This window comes from Patiria miniata, unplaced genomic scaffold (assembly GCF_015706575.1).
Source record: "Patiria miniata isolate m_02_andy unplaced genomic scaffold, ASM1570657v1 HiC_scaffold_5, whole genome shotgun sequence".
Taxonomy (NCBI): domain Eukaryota; kingdom Metazoa; phylum Echinodermata; class Asteroidea; order Valvatida; family Asterinidae; genus Patiria; species Patiria miniata.
Window position 1 is genome coordinate 18,731,233 of NW_024037072.1, and position 13,012 is coordinate 18,744,244.

Sequence of the window (13,012 nt, forward strand, 5' to 3'; positions counted from 1 at the left end):
CATGCATCTGAGTATTTAATTCAATGGTATTCTTTGCAATGAAAGTTATACATGTATATTCCTAAATGTACCATTATAGGGAGACAAGTTATCGTAATTAGGGAGACACATAACTGTCTCCCTAATGGCACAGACTCCCCCCCCCCCCTTTAGAGGTAAAACTTTGCCGTCGCAATTAGGTTATATTTGTTGCTCGTGGTCTAATTAGTAAACATACCGAAATTCGTGGAAAAATTACAAGGGAATATTGGGTTAGGGCACATTTAAGTTGGAAAAAAATTGTGCACAAATCTAAGGGAAAGTCTCACTAATGACCCATTGCCGGTAAAATATTATTATTATCAGAGCTCTATTCACTGGAACGTAGTCACCTCTGCTCGGAGATAGTGTAGATGAGTTCTGTAGTCGAGGTCTTTGCTGAGTCCGACGAGGATACTTAAATAAAACCTGTTGCAGTAAAAATAAAACCTACCAACCAAAAAAAGCATTTGTCTTTTGACTGCGGGTTGAAAAATGAATATTTGGACAAAAGGTTATGCTGAAAATGTCAAAGAATTTGTAAAAGGAGTGGTACTCAAGTCTGAGTCTGTTTAAAGGAAACGTAATTTTTTTAAGGGTGCTTCTAAACATTCTTCCTGAGGTCCTCACCTAGCAAAGCTTTGGTACTTGTAGCTTGAATCCTGTTTACACCGTTATAAGGCAGTATATTTGGGGACTTTGGGGTACCCGACTGTTCAGGTATAGGCTGAAGTTATTATTATTATTGCAGAAAGAACCAAACCACGGGCTCGGTTAATAAAACAACATTACTTCTCACCAAAGGAACGCTCAAAACATAAACTATAATTAGCTATCAACCCCTATACCGACGGACAGTCATTTCTTACTACTCGTGGTAAAATGGGAGCCAGCGCCAATTATAATGAAAAAGTTAATGCATGGAGTATTATTTAAAAAAAACGTTGTATACAAAACAGTTTTTTCAAGACGGGGTTCGGTGTAAAGACCGTGCATTGATTTCTAGATGCTACAGACTGTGCATGTTATTTCACGCCCTTCGACATAAGGGGGGCACAGGAGGGAGCCACACTTCCCCTCAATGATGTAGAGCAGCGCGCCGTCCTGGCTGGTCTTACTGCCGGGGATCGCCTCGGGCGCCTCGTCCACGCACACGGCTTTGGACCGCTGCTCATGGCCGTGATATCCAGACATGAGGAAGCCTCTGTACTCCTCCGTCCAGTTCTCAGGACAGCCGAGCTTGGCCGGGAACAGGTGCTGGGTCCCGCGGTCCACGAGGCGGCACACGGCGCACGGGACGTCACGGTCTTGCAGGAACTCGGCGTTCTCGTGGGAGAAGGGATCGAAAGCGGAAACTTCGTACTCCATCCCGTACAGGAAGGAGCCGGAGTTGACCCCGTCTTTGTGAGACGCCGACCACTCCGGGTCAGACGGGAGGCAGAAGAAATCAACAGAACCACCCTTGTTATTATAATGCGCACCCGCGGCAATGCCTGTGAACAAAAACGACAATATTTATCAAATAAAGCTTTTAAAAGAATGCATTATCAGTGGCGTAACCAGAGTCTGATCAGCCATATTTTAGCGAAAGAAGGCGCAGTCTTCTCTACATGTGAAAGACTGAAAACCCACTCGAATTTGTCCCCCATATAATTATGGCCCTACAAAAAGAGTGGTAGTTAATTAGGCCCCCCCCCCAAAAAAAGTCTCCGGTTTCTGGTATGGAGCTTGCCCCCAAAGTGGTGCGGCGACGCGTTTTTTTTTCGCTTTTTTCCTTCAGAATATTGGCTAATGACTGCAAATGGTGCCAGACAAAATTCGGTGTAAAATATATGGGAGTCCAGAGAGGCCACATAAAGCTTATACTCGATCGCAACCCCATCTAAAAACACGTTAAAATTGTGTAGCAGCAGCATTCCAGTCAAACCAGTGAGTTTGGCGGTTTTGAGGCGTCATCTTACAGTGAAAAACAACTTTTTCATTTTGCCGACGCGCATGGCTATGGCGACGCGTGCGCATACCAGAAACCGGAGACTTTTTTTGCCTTAACTCTTTTTGAACGGTTTTCACGGTGGTCCATTGTAAAAAAAAAAAAAAACACTCAAAAAGTTGCACAAACTGTACTCCAAAGCAGTGAAAAATCACTCAAAAACAGTTTCGCATTATTTAACATTTAGAGAGCAATGACGACATTTTTGGCGTAGTGTGAATCTCAAGCTTAAGACTATAGTCTACTTTAGTATCAAGTTAAAATATTAAGCTTTTACAATCTGTAATTTGCACCTGTGGTGAACAAAGAAGCTACACACCTGCATACACGATATCCGTGCTCGTATCATTCAGACAAGTAGTGCGCCCCCATCGGACGTAGGTCTCGCCCCCCGACGGCTTCAATGTGGGATACACGTCATGTGCGCCTGACTCCCGATTTTCTGTAACAGTAAGAGGCAATAAAAGGATAGAATAATTGTATTGCAACAATACGCCTCAAAACAGATGAAAATGATGGGACCAGGAAAAATGTGAGACCCTCAGGCGTCTTTGGCGATGAAAGCGTTTTCAACAGTCTGTTTTGTGTCAAGTGCGGCCCACGGAACGGACACTGCAATAAAAGTGGATGAAATCTGCTGGTCATTTTACGGAAGGATCCAAAGTGTGCAATGAAAGGTACACGGTACGTTGTAACGCGGGGGACACTGCACTACGAACGGGAATTTGTGCAGCATAAACCGTCTCACAATGCAGCACGACAAACACCATGACTGCACATTACCGTCTTAGTCTAGCGTATATGTGACGAAACTGTGCACTTTTTCATAAAAGTGTGAAACTTGGCACAGATGTTTATGTTCATGCAAGAAAATGTTTTAGATGTGGAGCCATCGCAACTTTACCCTTTCAGGGGCGTGGCAGCAATTTAAAAAAGGGGGAGACTCATCATGCCCGCAGTGAAATCGGTTGTTCCCACTTGTCACAAAAGCAGGAAACTTCACAAAGACATAATTATATAGGTTACAAGTGTTTTCTAGTTGTGGAGCCACCAGAAAAGTACCCTTTTTTTTGGGGGGGGGGTAATTATTATGCCCACCTTGGGCAAATTGTGCCCACATTATGAACGAATGAAACTTCTCATAAATGTTTATATTCATGAGAAAAAAAATCCAGATGTGGAGCCATCTCGAACATACCCTTTTGTGGGGGTGTGGCGACCATATTAGAAAAAAAGGGGCGGGGTTTTCATTTGGCCCACCATGGAAAAATTGTTCCCACATTCATAAAGCGGTCATTCGTAAAACAAAAAAAAAATCTATGGAAATGTGTCAGATGGATTAATCTTGTAATGTTTGTAGCTCATCACCTGCTGTAAGAGACGAATCACCGTCGCCGAGGGCTCGCTTGGCCCGTCTGTGCATCATCACTTCTGATGAGCCTCGATCCGTATCAATGCCAGGATCTCCCTGTTAAGGTCGAATTAGAATTAGTTAACATCATCACTGGAAAGCCAAAATCAATTTAGATCCCTAATCGGAAGTATACTCAAGTTGGTAACTTTGTTAGGCCTACTACGGGTTTTCTTTTATCAAAACAAGTTATATGCTACAATACTCTTTAGATCGTGGATTTTCCAAAATGGGGGCCAGGGATGTGTTGTTGAAGTTTAAAACTTTAAAAAAGGGGTAGGGGTGAATGAGGAGTTCAACGCGTCAAAAGTGCCTCTATAATGCGGTTAAGCATCTGGTACGGTTCCTTTTAGATCGACCATAAACAAATGTATTTGTCCACTGTGTAAATAATCAACATTGGTCGGTCAGAGGGAAAGGCAGGCGCAGTTCCGAAGGGGGGGGGGGGGTTAGTAAAAAAAAAAAACCAACTCTGTCCAAAAAAAAAAAAATTAAAAAAAAACCCTTCAAAATAATCCGACCCCCCCCCCCCCTTGCTCTGACACCCCAAAAAAATATACTGGTAATAATGTCCGCCCGTGCACAAACTGCGGACAGAGCCAGCTTGGTCAGGGGTGTTTGTCAAATATTTTGTAATATAGTGTTAATAATCGTCAAATTTGAACAGCGCACCCATTGAAAATATGGCACAAGCCCCCCTCCCCCCCCCCCCCTTTGATTTTCGGATGCCAAGTGTCCGGAGAAAAAAACCTGTCTACATTTCAAAACAAAATTCTGATGACCCCCCCCCCCCCTGCGAAAATTCCTGGATCCGCACCTGAAAGGGGATGGTCATCCAGCCCAACCATCCCTCCCTGGACTCACTCTTGACACTTCGGTGTCGTTAAGATCATCTTTAACACTTTTACAGAAAATCTTGATAAAGTTAGGATATCCTGTCCCGTGTATAGTAGGCCTATACATCTTTGCGCATCTGATTTACTCAATAATTCATTTGGTTTACATTTTATCAGGTCACTTTTTCGATTTTTCTATACTCCAACTAACGAAACTACCAACATAATGACATAATCTTGTACTCTTAGTGCTGCACATTGAACTGTAGACGATTTTTCAAATTTTGCCGGGTTATTAACATTTTTTATGTGTGCTGGACACAATACGAAGGCGCTTTTAACTTAAGAGTGCGTAATCTCCTTGTTTATTACCCAACATTTACCACTCCAAATAGTGACTTCCAATTGTGTCCATAATCTAAAAAAAACCCAAAAGGCTAATGCAGATTTTACCTAAAAGCGTCAATTCCAGTAGTTTTTTTTCGGCAAAGAGCAGACCCTATGTTTACCTTTTCGCCCTTGATTCCTGACTGGCCGGCCGGTCCCGCTGGGCCCTGGGCTCCGTCATGTCCATCCTTACCGTCTCTCCCATCACGACCGTCCCGGCAGAAAACAACACCTGCGTTTCCTGGTCCTGTCGAATAAAGCAATGTATTTGGAGATAAGAGGTTTTAGATTTCGAGCCAGTATCGTGACTCAGTGGTTAATGCATTGTGTTCGGATAATCGACGCCGTAATGGTGTCATTTACCTTTTTCCCTAAAAGGGAACTTTTCTGTCTTTAATAATCGTGTCTTATCGAGGCCTACTTTTCAATGAAGTAAAATGCCAATTATTTCCGATTTATTGCTCTTGAGGATTTTTTGATGAAAATTTAATGGATATTATGATTTGTAGTTTTACCCACCGTAGCCCGGAAGGAGCGTTGCATTGTGTTGGCCGCTGTGGCCAGACGACACTTGAGGCTCTTGATCTCGTCTCGTTCGCAACTGGGCATACTTCCAAGTTGGGACGCCTTCCTTCCCGGCGTCTTGTTTCGACGAGGCATCTTCCAACCATGCCAAACGCTCTTCGTGAATTTGCATCTGGTCCTGTTAAAAAAAAACCACCCACCAGTTTCAGGGGCTTGCCCATTTCGCATGAGGATTGGAATTATTGTTGACACCGGTTAACTCATCCTCATTTGAGTGGTGTATTTAATGACTTTGCCAGGTATTTTATACGAGAAACGAGTATCCACATAACTTGGGACATTTGAATTTGGCATGCAGTGCGCCACCAAGAGTTTGCCACGGAGAGTCCATTTTTCAAGTTTACGGTCGACAAAACACGGCCCAATTGAACGAGTATCAGTAGACAACTTGAGCTATTTTGTTAAAGATTGGGGCATAGCGTACTGCTGCCTTACAAAAAACCCCACCATATTGATAAAAAGAAAAGAAAAAGGCAAACAGATCCTCGAATCATACGCTTAACTACGGACCGGAAACACAAACTAATTTCAAATGTCCCGCGCTGCAAATTTGTTGACCATCTCCCACCATGCACTGGGAAAAATGAACTCTCCGTGGCAAACTCTTGATGGCGCACTGCATTGTGAAACGCCCGAATTATTTTCTTGTTTCCACGTCGGACAATCACAAACGTGGAAGAGTGTACGGCAGCTTTTTCGTAGGGAAGGATGCTTGGGGTAAGCATCCTAATTTCTTTCTTTCCTGCCCATTTATTACCTGGAGGCCTAAACGATAACTCATACATTAAGAATATCTAAGCCAGATTAAATTATTTAAGCTTTTCTCGAATTTTACCGAAATCATTTTTGAAAGATCGCCAAGTGAATTAGTTAACTTCGCAACAATTCCCGAACCTTTGCCCGCATAAACTGAGCGCGTGCATGGCTCCCCATTGTGGTTTCCTCCTGGCATTTCCGTCGGATGATTTATCATGAGTTCAATTGTCGCGAAGCGTCAGGGGGTCACCAGAAGAAAGTTCAAGCCGGCGAGTAATGAGTATTCCAACTGCTCACAATAAATATTGTGCCCGTCCAGATTTGACGATTTCCTTTCCCGGATCATCACACCACAGCTATAGCTAAATATACACACCTCACGGAGGCAATGATAATTGAACAGGCCATCTGCAATATTGTTCATATCATGCAATGAAAAGGAAAAGGATAGTGTAGGCAGAGTGAACTACATTGCAACCCCTTCTCTTTTCGGAGATTCAGGCTGAACTCAAAACAAGAAAGATGCTGCAAGCATTGCGGACGTGATATGGTTAATCTGGACGTGCGCATGCGGAGTTCGATACCAAACCACTTATAGATTAATCTACCAAGCTGAGAAGGTGTTTTTGAACATTTAGAACACTATACAAAAAACAACTGTTGTTTAAAAATTGATTAAATTAAATTAGTACATTTGTCTTAAATTGGTCTTAAATATGGAATCCAGCGGCAGAAATCGAGGTAGCAAATACCAATTAGCGTATTGGGGACTGTATTATACACAAGCTGATTTACCCGATCATAGATCGGGTAGGGCGTATTTGTGTTGGGGTTGAAAATGTGGGGAGTTAAATGTAAATGGGGATTTAGTTGAGAAGACAAGCAGTTATAGAAAAGCAATTTCTGTGGCGCTATCTGAGGCAATTTCTGACCACGATAGTAAAACCACTGTATTGTTTGAACAACTTAAAGATCATCTTTTAAACATCATTTTCGAGTTTGGAGTCATTGAATCAGCTATTCTGAGCAAAAGAATATTATAGTAGGCTACAATTTTTATTCGGGAAGAAAAAGTGGGGGGGGGGGGGACAAAACGATATTCCCCGCTTTAAAATGTTGGGGTGGGGGTCCCCGGTCCCCCACTGATTGACGCCCACGATATTATGTACCATGGCATGTATATATAACTGTCTGTAAATTTTCTCGTTGGTCTGTTAAATTGGCATTTTGTGAGGCAGTCGCATTATTTTGTGGGAAAACTGAGTTGAAAGACTTACCGTATAGTACACAGGCGAAGGCTGATTGTACAGTTTTGACAATAAATCATAATAAAACGTGAAGGTGGCATTTGCAATGAAAATGTTGAGTGTGTTACCATAACATTACAAACTGAATCATGGAGGAAGGTCATTATGAAGGTACAGTATTGGACTCTTCAACAAACGTAAACTTGAACTTCTTACAATTTGCGAGACCTGCGAGGAAAAAGTCGATTTAACTGTTTTATTCAAGTTGGTTCAACCCTAATTAATAAAGCAAGGCCAAACAGCCAACAACCGCCAATGGATATTATTATGCACTCTTCGTTATTTCAACCCAACATGGTTCAAAGATTGCGATATTTGAAGAAATGCATCGATCCTTTGTTGATCCCAAAACATGCCCCCGAAATTATAACGCGACACTGAATTATACGTGGCGGGCAGCGAACTCACCGTAACGCTCAACCTCGGTGGAAGCATGGAGCTATAAACACATGATGGAAACAACAGAGCATTGGTGGGTTCCCCCTGTCCCCCGTCGACTTACGCACATGATAATTGTGCACCATGGCAACTGTCTGTAAATGTTCCCGTTGGTCTGTTAAATTGGCATTTGGTGAGGCAGTTGCATTTGGAAAACGTAGTGAAAAGGAGTACACAGTCGAAGGCTGATTGTACAGTTTTGACAATAAATCATAATGCCATAAAACGTGAAGGTGTCATTTGAAATGAAAATGTTGAGTGTTACCATAAAATTACAAACGGTCTGAATCATGGAGGAAGGTCATAATTAAGTTTCAGTATTGGACTCTTCAACAAACGTAAACTTTAACTTCTTACAATTTGCGAGACCGTCTGCGAGGAAAAAGTCGATTCAACTTTTATTTAAGTTGGTTCAACCATCTACATTTTTTGTATATAAGAGCAAGTTTTACTCGGCCTCCGAGAAATGTTTGCTCCTGAAAGGATCCGAGACCGCGGTCTCCCGCGACGCCAAAATGGCTCCACGTCCGTGGGTTTGACTATAGTTTTATAACATTAGTCAGCGGCTGAAGGGAGGTTCAAAGGTTGTTTCAATAGACTTTAATAGAGAAGCCGGAATTGATTCCTGCAGCTTCGTCGAGTGTTTCGCTCTATGCGTCTTCTCATCCACATTAGAGATGAAAATTAATATCCCTCCAATTATATTGGAACCAACCCCATTTAGCACCTGGGAATGGCTTATTTGAAGCGGAGGGAGAATGGGGGCACTGCCTCTTACTCTCAAGGCCTGTGCCCCTGCCCGTCCCTCCCATTATTTTACCACAGTTTTTTTAGTACCCCTCCAGAAAATAAAGATAGTTACTAGTCCCCCCGCACAATGTTGGGATCTCAAGTACTCCAGTGTGCTCCGCTAATGCTTTTTCTATGCCAGGGTTACCATTACCTCTATAATTCGGATTTGTCATCAACAAAGTTATCACTGACTTTCCCAACTGTTTATCTAAGCGTGCATTTTATCACACGAGATTGTTAAGCATGACCGACGACTCTTACAGGCTTTCATTCGTTTAAGACTGGCGTTCAAGTTTCTTACCGAACCAAAAAAGTACGATGAGCGACTGAAGTCCCCAATCAGGTTTCAGTTGGGAAATTCCGTGAAATCCAACGCACGTCCGACCACATGATGTTCATTTACCAGGTCATTAAGGTGGTGGTACCTCAGGTCTATAATTGTGCTCTACTTATGGTGTTTCCAACAGCAGCCCATTAAAGTATCTGCGATGTACGTCTGAATTTACGGACTTGTCCAACCTCAAAGTTCTTACAGTTTAAAAACTGTGTGTATAGATATCCTGTTGACAAGACATGGAGTCCTTTCAAACGACTGAAACAGTCGATATTTCGGCGAATTGCGCCTGTTGTCGCCCAAAATGTTTCGAACGTCCATCTTTTTATAAAAGTTCAAATCTTACACTTTGTTTCGATGCGACTCTGAAACGCCATCGGAAACATAATACAGGCCTACCTTGAGTGACTGCAGCTCCGTGTGGACGTACATCACGGTCAGGCCGACCGAGGCCGCGATGAGGCACACATTCAGCAGCGTTCCCACCAAAAACCAGAGCCAGAACCTCCCGTTCTTAGCCGGGTAGTTCTTCCCGTGAGATATTCTCCATCGACAGATACCTCGGAAAGCTTGTGATTGGGAGCCATGTTGTCCAGTAACTGAGAATAAGAATGCCGCACTGCCGCTCGGTCCCAGGACTCTGACTGCCAGATACCTAGTGAGTTTGTCAGTGATGGCATACAGACTATGGGGTTTTCCAATAACTGGCTTCCTCCCGGCTCAGGCTCCAGGGGATTTGTGAGCACTTCTGACTTTGGATTCCGGCTCAAAATAGGTCCGTGTTCTGCTTCTGGTACATCAAATCTTAAATCTGAGTCCACAATTCAAGGAATTTCCTTTTGGTTTGAACATAAAAGGCTGCTTAATTATTAGGAATGTAAAGCCGAATCCAGCAACGAGCCTTGGTTTCGAAAACCCCTCTGTAAGCGGTTAATCATCTGGTGCGTTCCTTTGAAGCTTGAAGAAGATACAAATCAGATTTTGCGGAAGCAAAACAAGGGACGAGAGGATGCAAAAGGTTGAACCACATGACATAAAGCCACGGAGGGAAGTACCATCGAAATTGTGTAGTAGTTCAAAAGGATAAAGACACATTAATGTCAGGAAGAAGGAAGTACCGAGAAGCATACAGGGCTCAATTTTACACAAGGGCCTTCAAAATGGTAAAGAGGTGTACCTCGAGCGTTTTGTTTACTAAAGAAACAGTTGGGGAAACCTATTTCCAGGTTGTTCAGTGTTGTATTTGCTGCTGACGTTGCAGCTATACATGTACATGTTTAGTGTTGCCTTCTTGTTATAATGCAGTTGATGTGGCCGCATGAATAGCCTAGGGCTCTGCAGGTACTACCCGCCTCTGTGTATTATGGGCCCAACAGCCAACTTTGGAAAACTGCCTGAAATTTGCTTCTTTTATTGGCAATAAAATATCAAATGTCTAGTAACTTTATTTTTGTTGGGATGCAACTTACCTGGTAACTACAGGTAATATAGAGTGAAGATCTGAACATTCCTAATTTTCTTGTTTCCATGTAAATTTCAGAAGAAATTTTCGGAAAAAAATTCCTCAAAATTTTCACAAATATTTTGAAGAATGAACTTTTAATGCATATTATTTCTCATCAAATTGAGAAAAAAGTATGATTTGGATCAATACTAAATACCACTCATTGAGTATAATAATATCGTTTTGACGTGTTGCCGACATATTTGATGCTGCTGAAATCAACAACATGTCAAGTGGCGTATTCCTCTTGTAGTGACCGACAAGGCAACACATTTTACGTAATATGCTATACACTACATTGTATATAAGATGCATTAATATAAATGTGCAGGTCTTTGGTAAACAACCATTTTTAACCAAAGTATGAGTCCATACATTGCTAAGAATTTGAATACAAAACAGAGAAGTTTAATCATGACATTTCTCACGCGATAGAAGATCATCTTTGATTGAACAACTAAGCCTCTGCGTATGATGGCGCTTCGTCACCATCGGCAATTGGTTCAGAATCCCTCCCACGGACCGGAAAAACTAACTAATTTCAATGTCCCGCGCTGCAAATTTGTCGACCATCTCCCACCATGCACTGGGAAAGATGAACTCTCCGTGGCAAACTCTTGATGGCGCACTGTATTGTGAAACGCCCGAATTTTTTTCTTGTTTCCACGTCGGACAATCACAAACGTGGAAGAGTGTACGGCAGCTTTTTCGTAGGGAAGGATGCTTGGGGTAAGCATCCTAATTTCTTTCTTCCCTGCACATTTATTACCTGGAGGCCTAAACGATAACTCATACATTAAGAATCTCCAAGCCAGATTAAATTATTTAAGCTTTTCTCGAATTTTACCGAAATCATTTTTGAAAGATCGCCAAGTGAATTAGTTAACTTCGTACAATTCCCGAACCTTTGTCTGCATAAACTGAGCGCGTGCATGGCTCCCCATTGTGGTTTCCTCCTGGTATTTCCGTCGGGTGATTTATCATGAGTTCAATTGTCGCGAAGCGTCAGGGAGTCACCAGAAGAAAGTTCAAGCCGGCGAGTAATGAGAATTCCAACTGCTCAAAATACATATTATGCCCGTCCAGATTTGACAATTTCCTTTCCCGGATGATCACACCACAACTATAGCTGAGGGTGGCCTCATATAGGTAATGCTTCCAAAACAGTACATGGAGATATGTTAAATAAACCGGAGTTTTATCATTGTACATCATTGTTTTTGTACTTTCTCATCGTTCTGGTAACCTTGTAATTGGTAGTTTCACAGATCGGTTTTAATGCTAAATGATTATAAGTCGGTTTACTTCGACGCTCCGTATGAAGTAGGCCTATCTATTGTTGACGTTTAATGTGACGTCACTTTCCTTAAATACGCCGACGTGTTTGACAATAATTATGGTGGACTCGTTGTTTATCACCAAGCTTCGGTTCCTCACGGCATCAGCCTAATTGCTGATTCCGTAACAGTTTCAAAGCCTTCAATGCCAAAACCAAATGGGGTTTCTCTTTGAGGGTGGCCTCATATATGTAATGCTTCCAAAACAGAACATGGAGATATGTTAAATAAACTGGAGTCTCGAAGACATGCGGGGCGTTCAATTCCTCCTGGAGACTAAGCTGGAAACGAACCGAAGTTTGGAAAATCTCGTTTTACTCGGAGTACAAAAATTATGGTTTTCTATAGCCAATGTTTGCAGTCAGATGGCAAGTTGTGAGTTTATTTAATGTGCATCCGATAACGTGTTGCATTGTTGAACTGGCATAATTTAACTTGCGTTGTTATAAACCTTCTGGGTAAACAAAGACATATTTTATGCACTACGTTAATTTGCCCATTATGGATACAAGCGGTACGTGTGTTATACTGAAGACGAACTACCACAAATGGAACGCAAATCACAATCCCAACCAGAATCTCAGCATATTGTAGACATCACTCTTTAATATCAGTGTCAACATTCTGCCGTAAAACAGCACCACACCCTTCGTTAACCATCATTAATCTTAATACCGTCTGTGTCCACCTCTACGTAAAGATATTTGTCTTTTATATAAGCATGCTTCTTTTATAATAAGCGAACAACAATAATATGTCTTTAATAAAAATCCATTCATCTGAGTATTAAATTCAATAGTCTTCGTTGATTTCAATTTATATTTTCAGAATTATATCCATTGGAATGCAGTCACCTCTGCTCGGAGATAGTATAGTTGAGTTTTGTAGTCGAGTCCTTTACCGAATGTGACGAGGAAACCAAAAGTGGAAACAAGTGGAAACAAAAACGAATGTGACGAGGAAACCAAAAGTGGAAACAAGTGGAAACAAAAGCTGAAATTAAGTCTTTGTGGTTTTGGCTATGGGTAAAAACTGACAGAGAATTCGCAAAGTGACTTGAACTCAAGTCCACAAATATTTTTGCAACCAGTTGTACTTTTATCAGTGCGTTTCCATAACCACTCAAATTCCAGGTACTCACTCAGCTTAGTATTGCTGCTTATATCAGGGGCGGTTCCAGGAATTTTTGCGGGGGGGGGGGGTCTCATCAGCATGAAAATCAATGCTGAAATGTAGAAAGTTTTTTTTTTGTCCGAACACTTGGCTCCCTTATTACAGGATAGTGTACAAATACACATGCACATGCAGGCGTATTAA

The 13,012-nt window shown here is 42.0% G+C and overlaps 1 pseudogene; it reads right to left on the bottom strand.

Annotated features, from left to right (window-relative positions):
* Positions 1-217: 217 nt before the first annotated feature.
* Positions 218-9,720, bottom strand: LOC119741684 (annotated as a pseudogene).
* Positions 9,721-13,012: the final 3,292 nt, after the last annotated feature.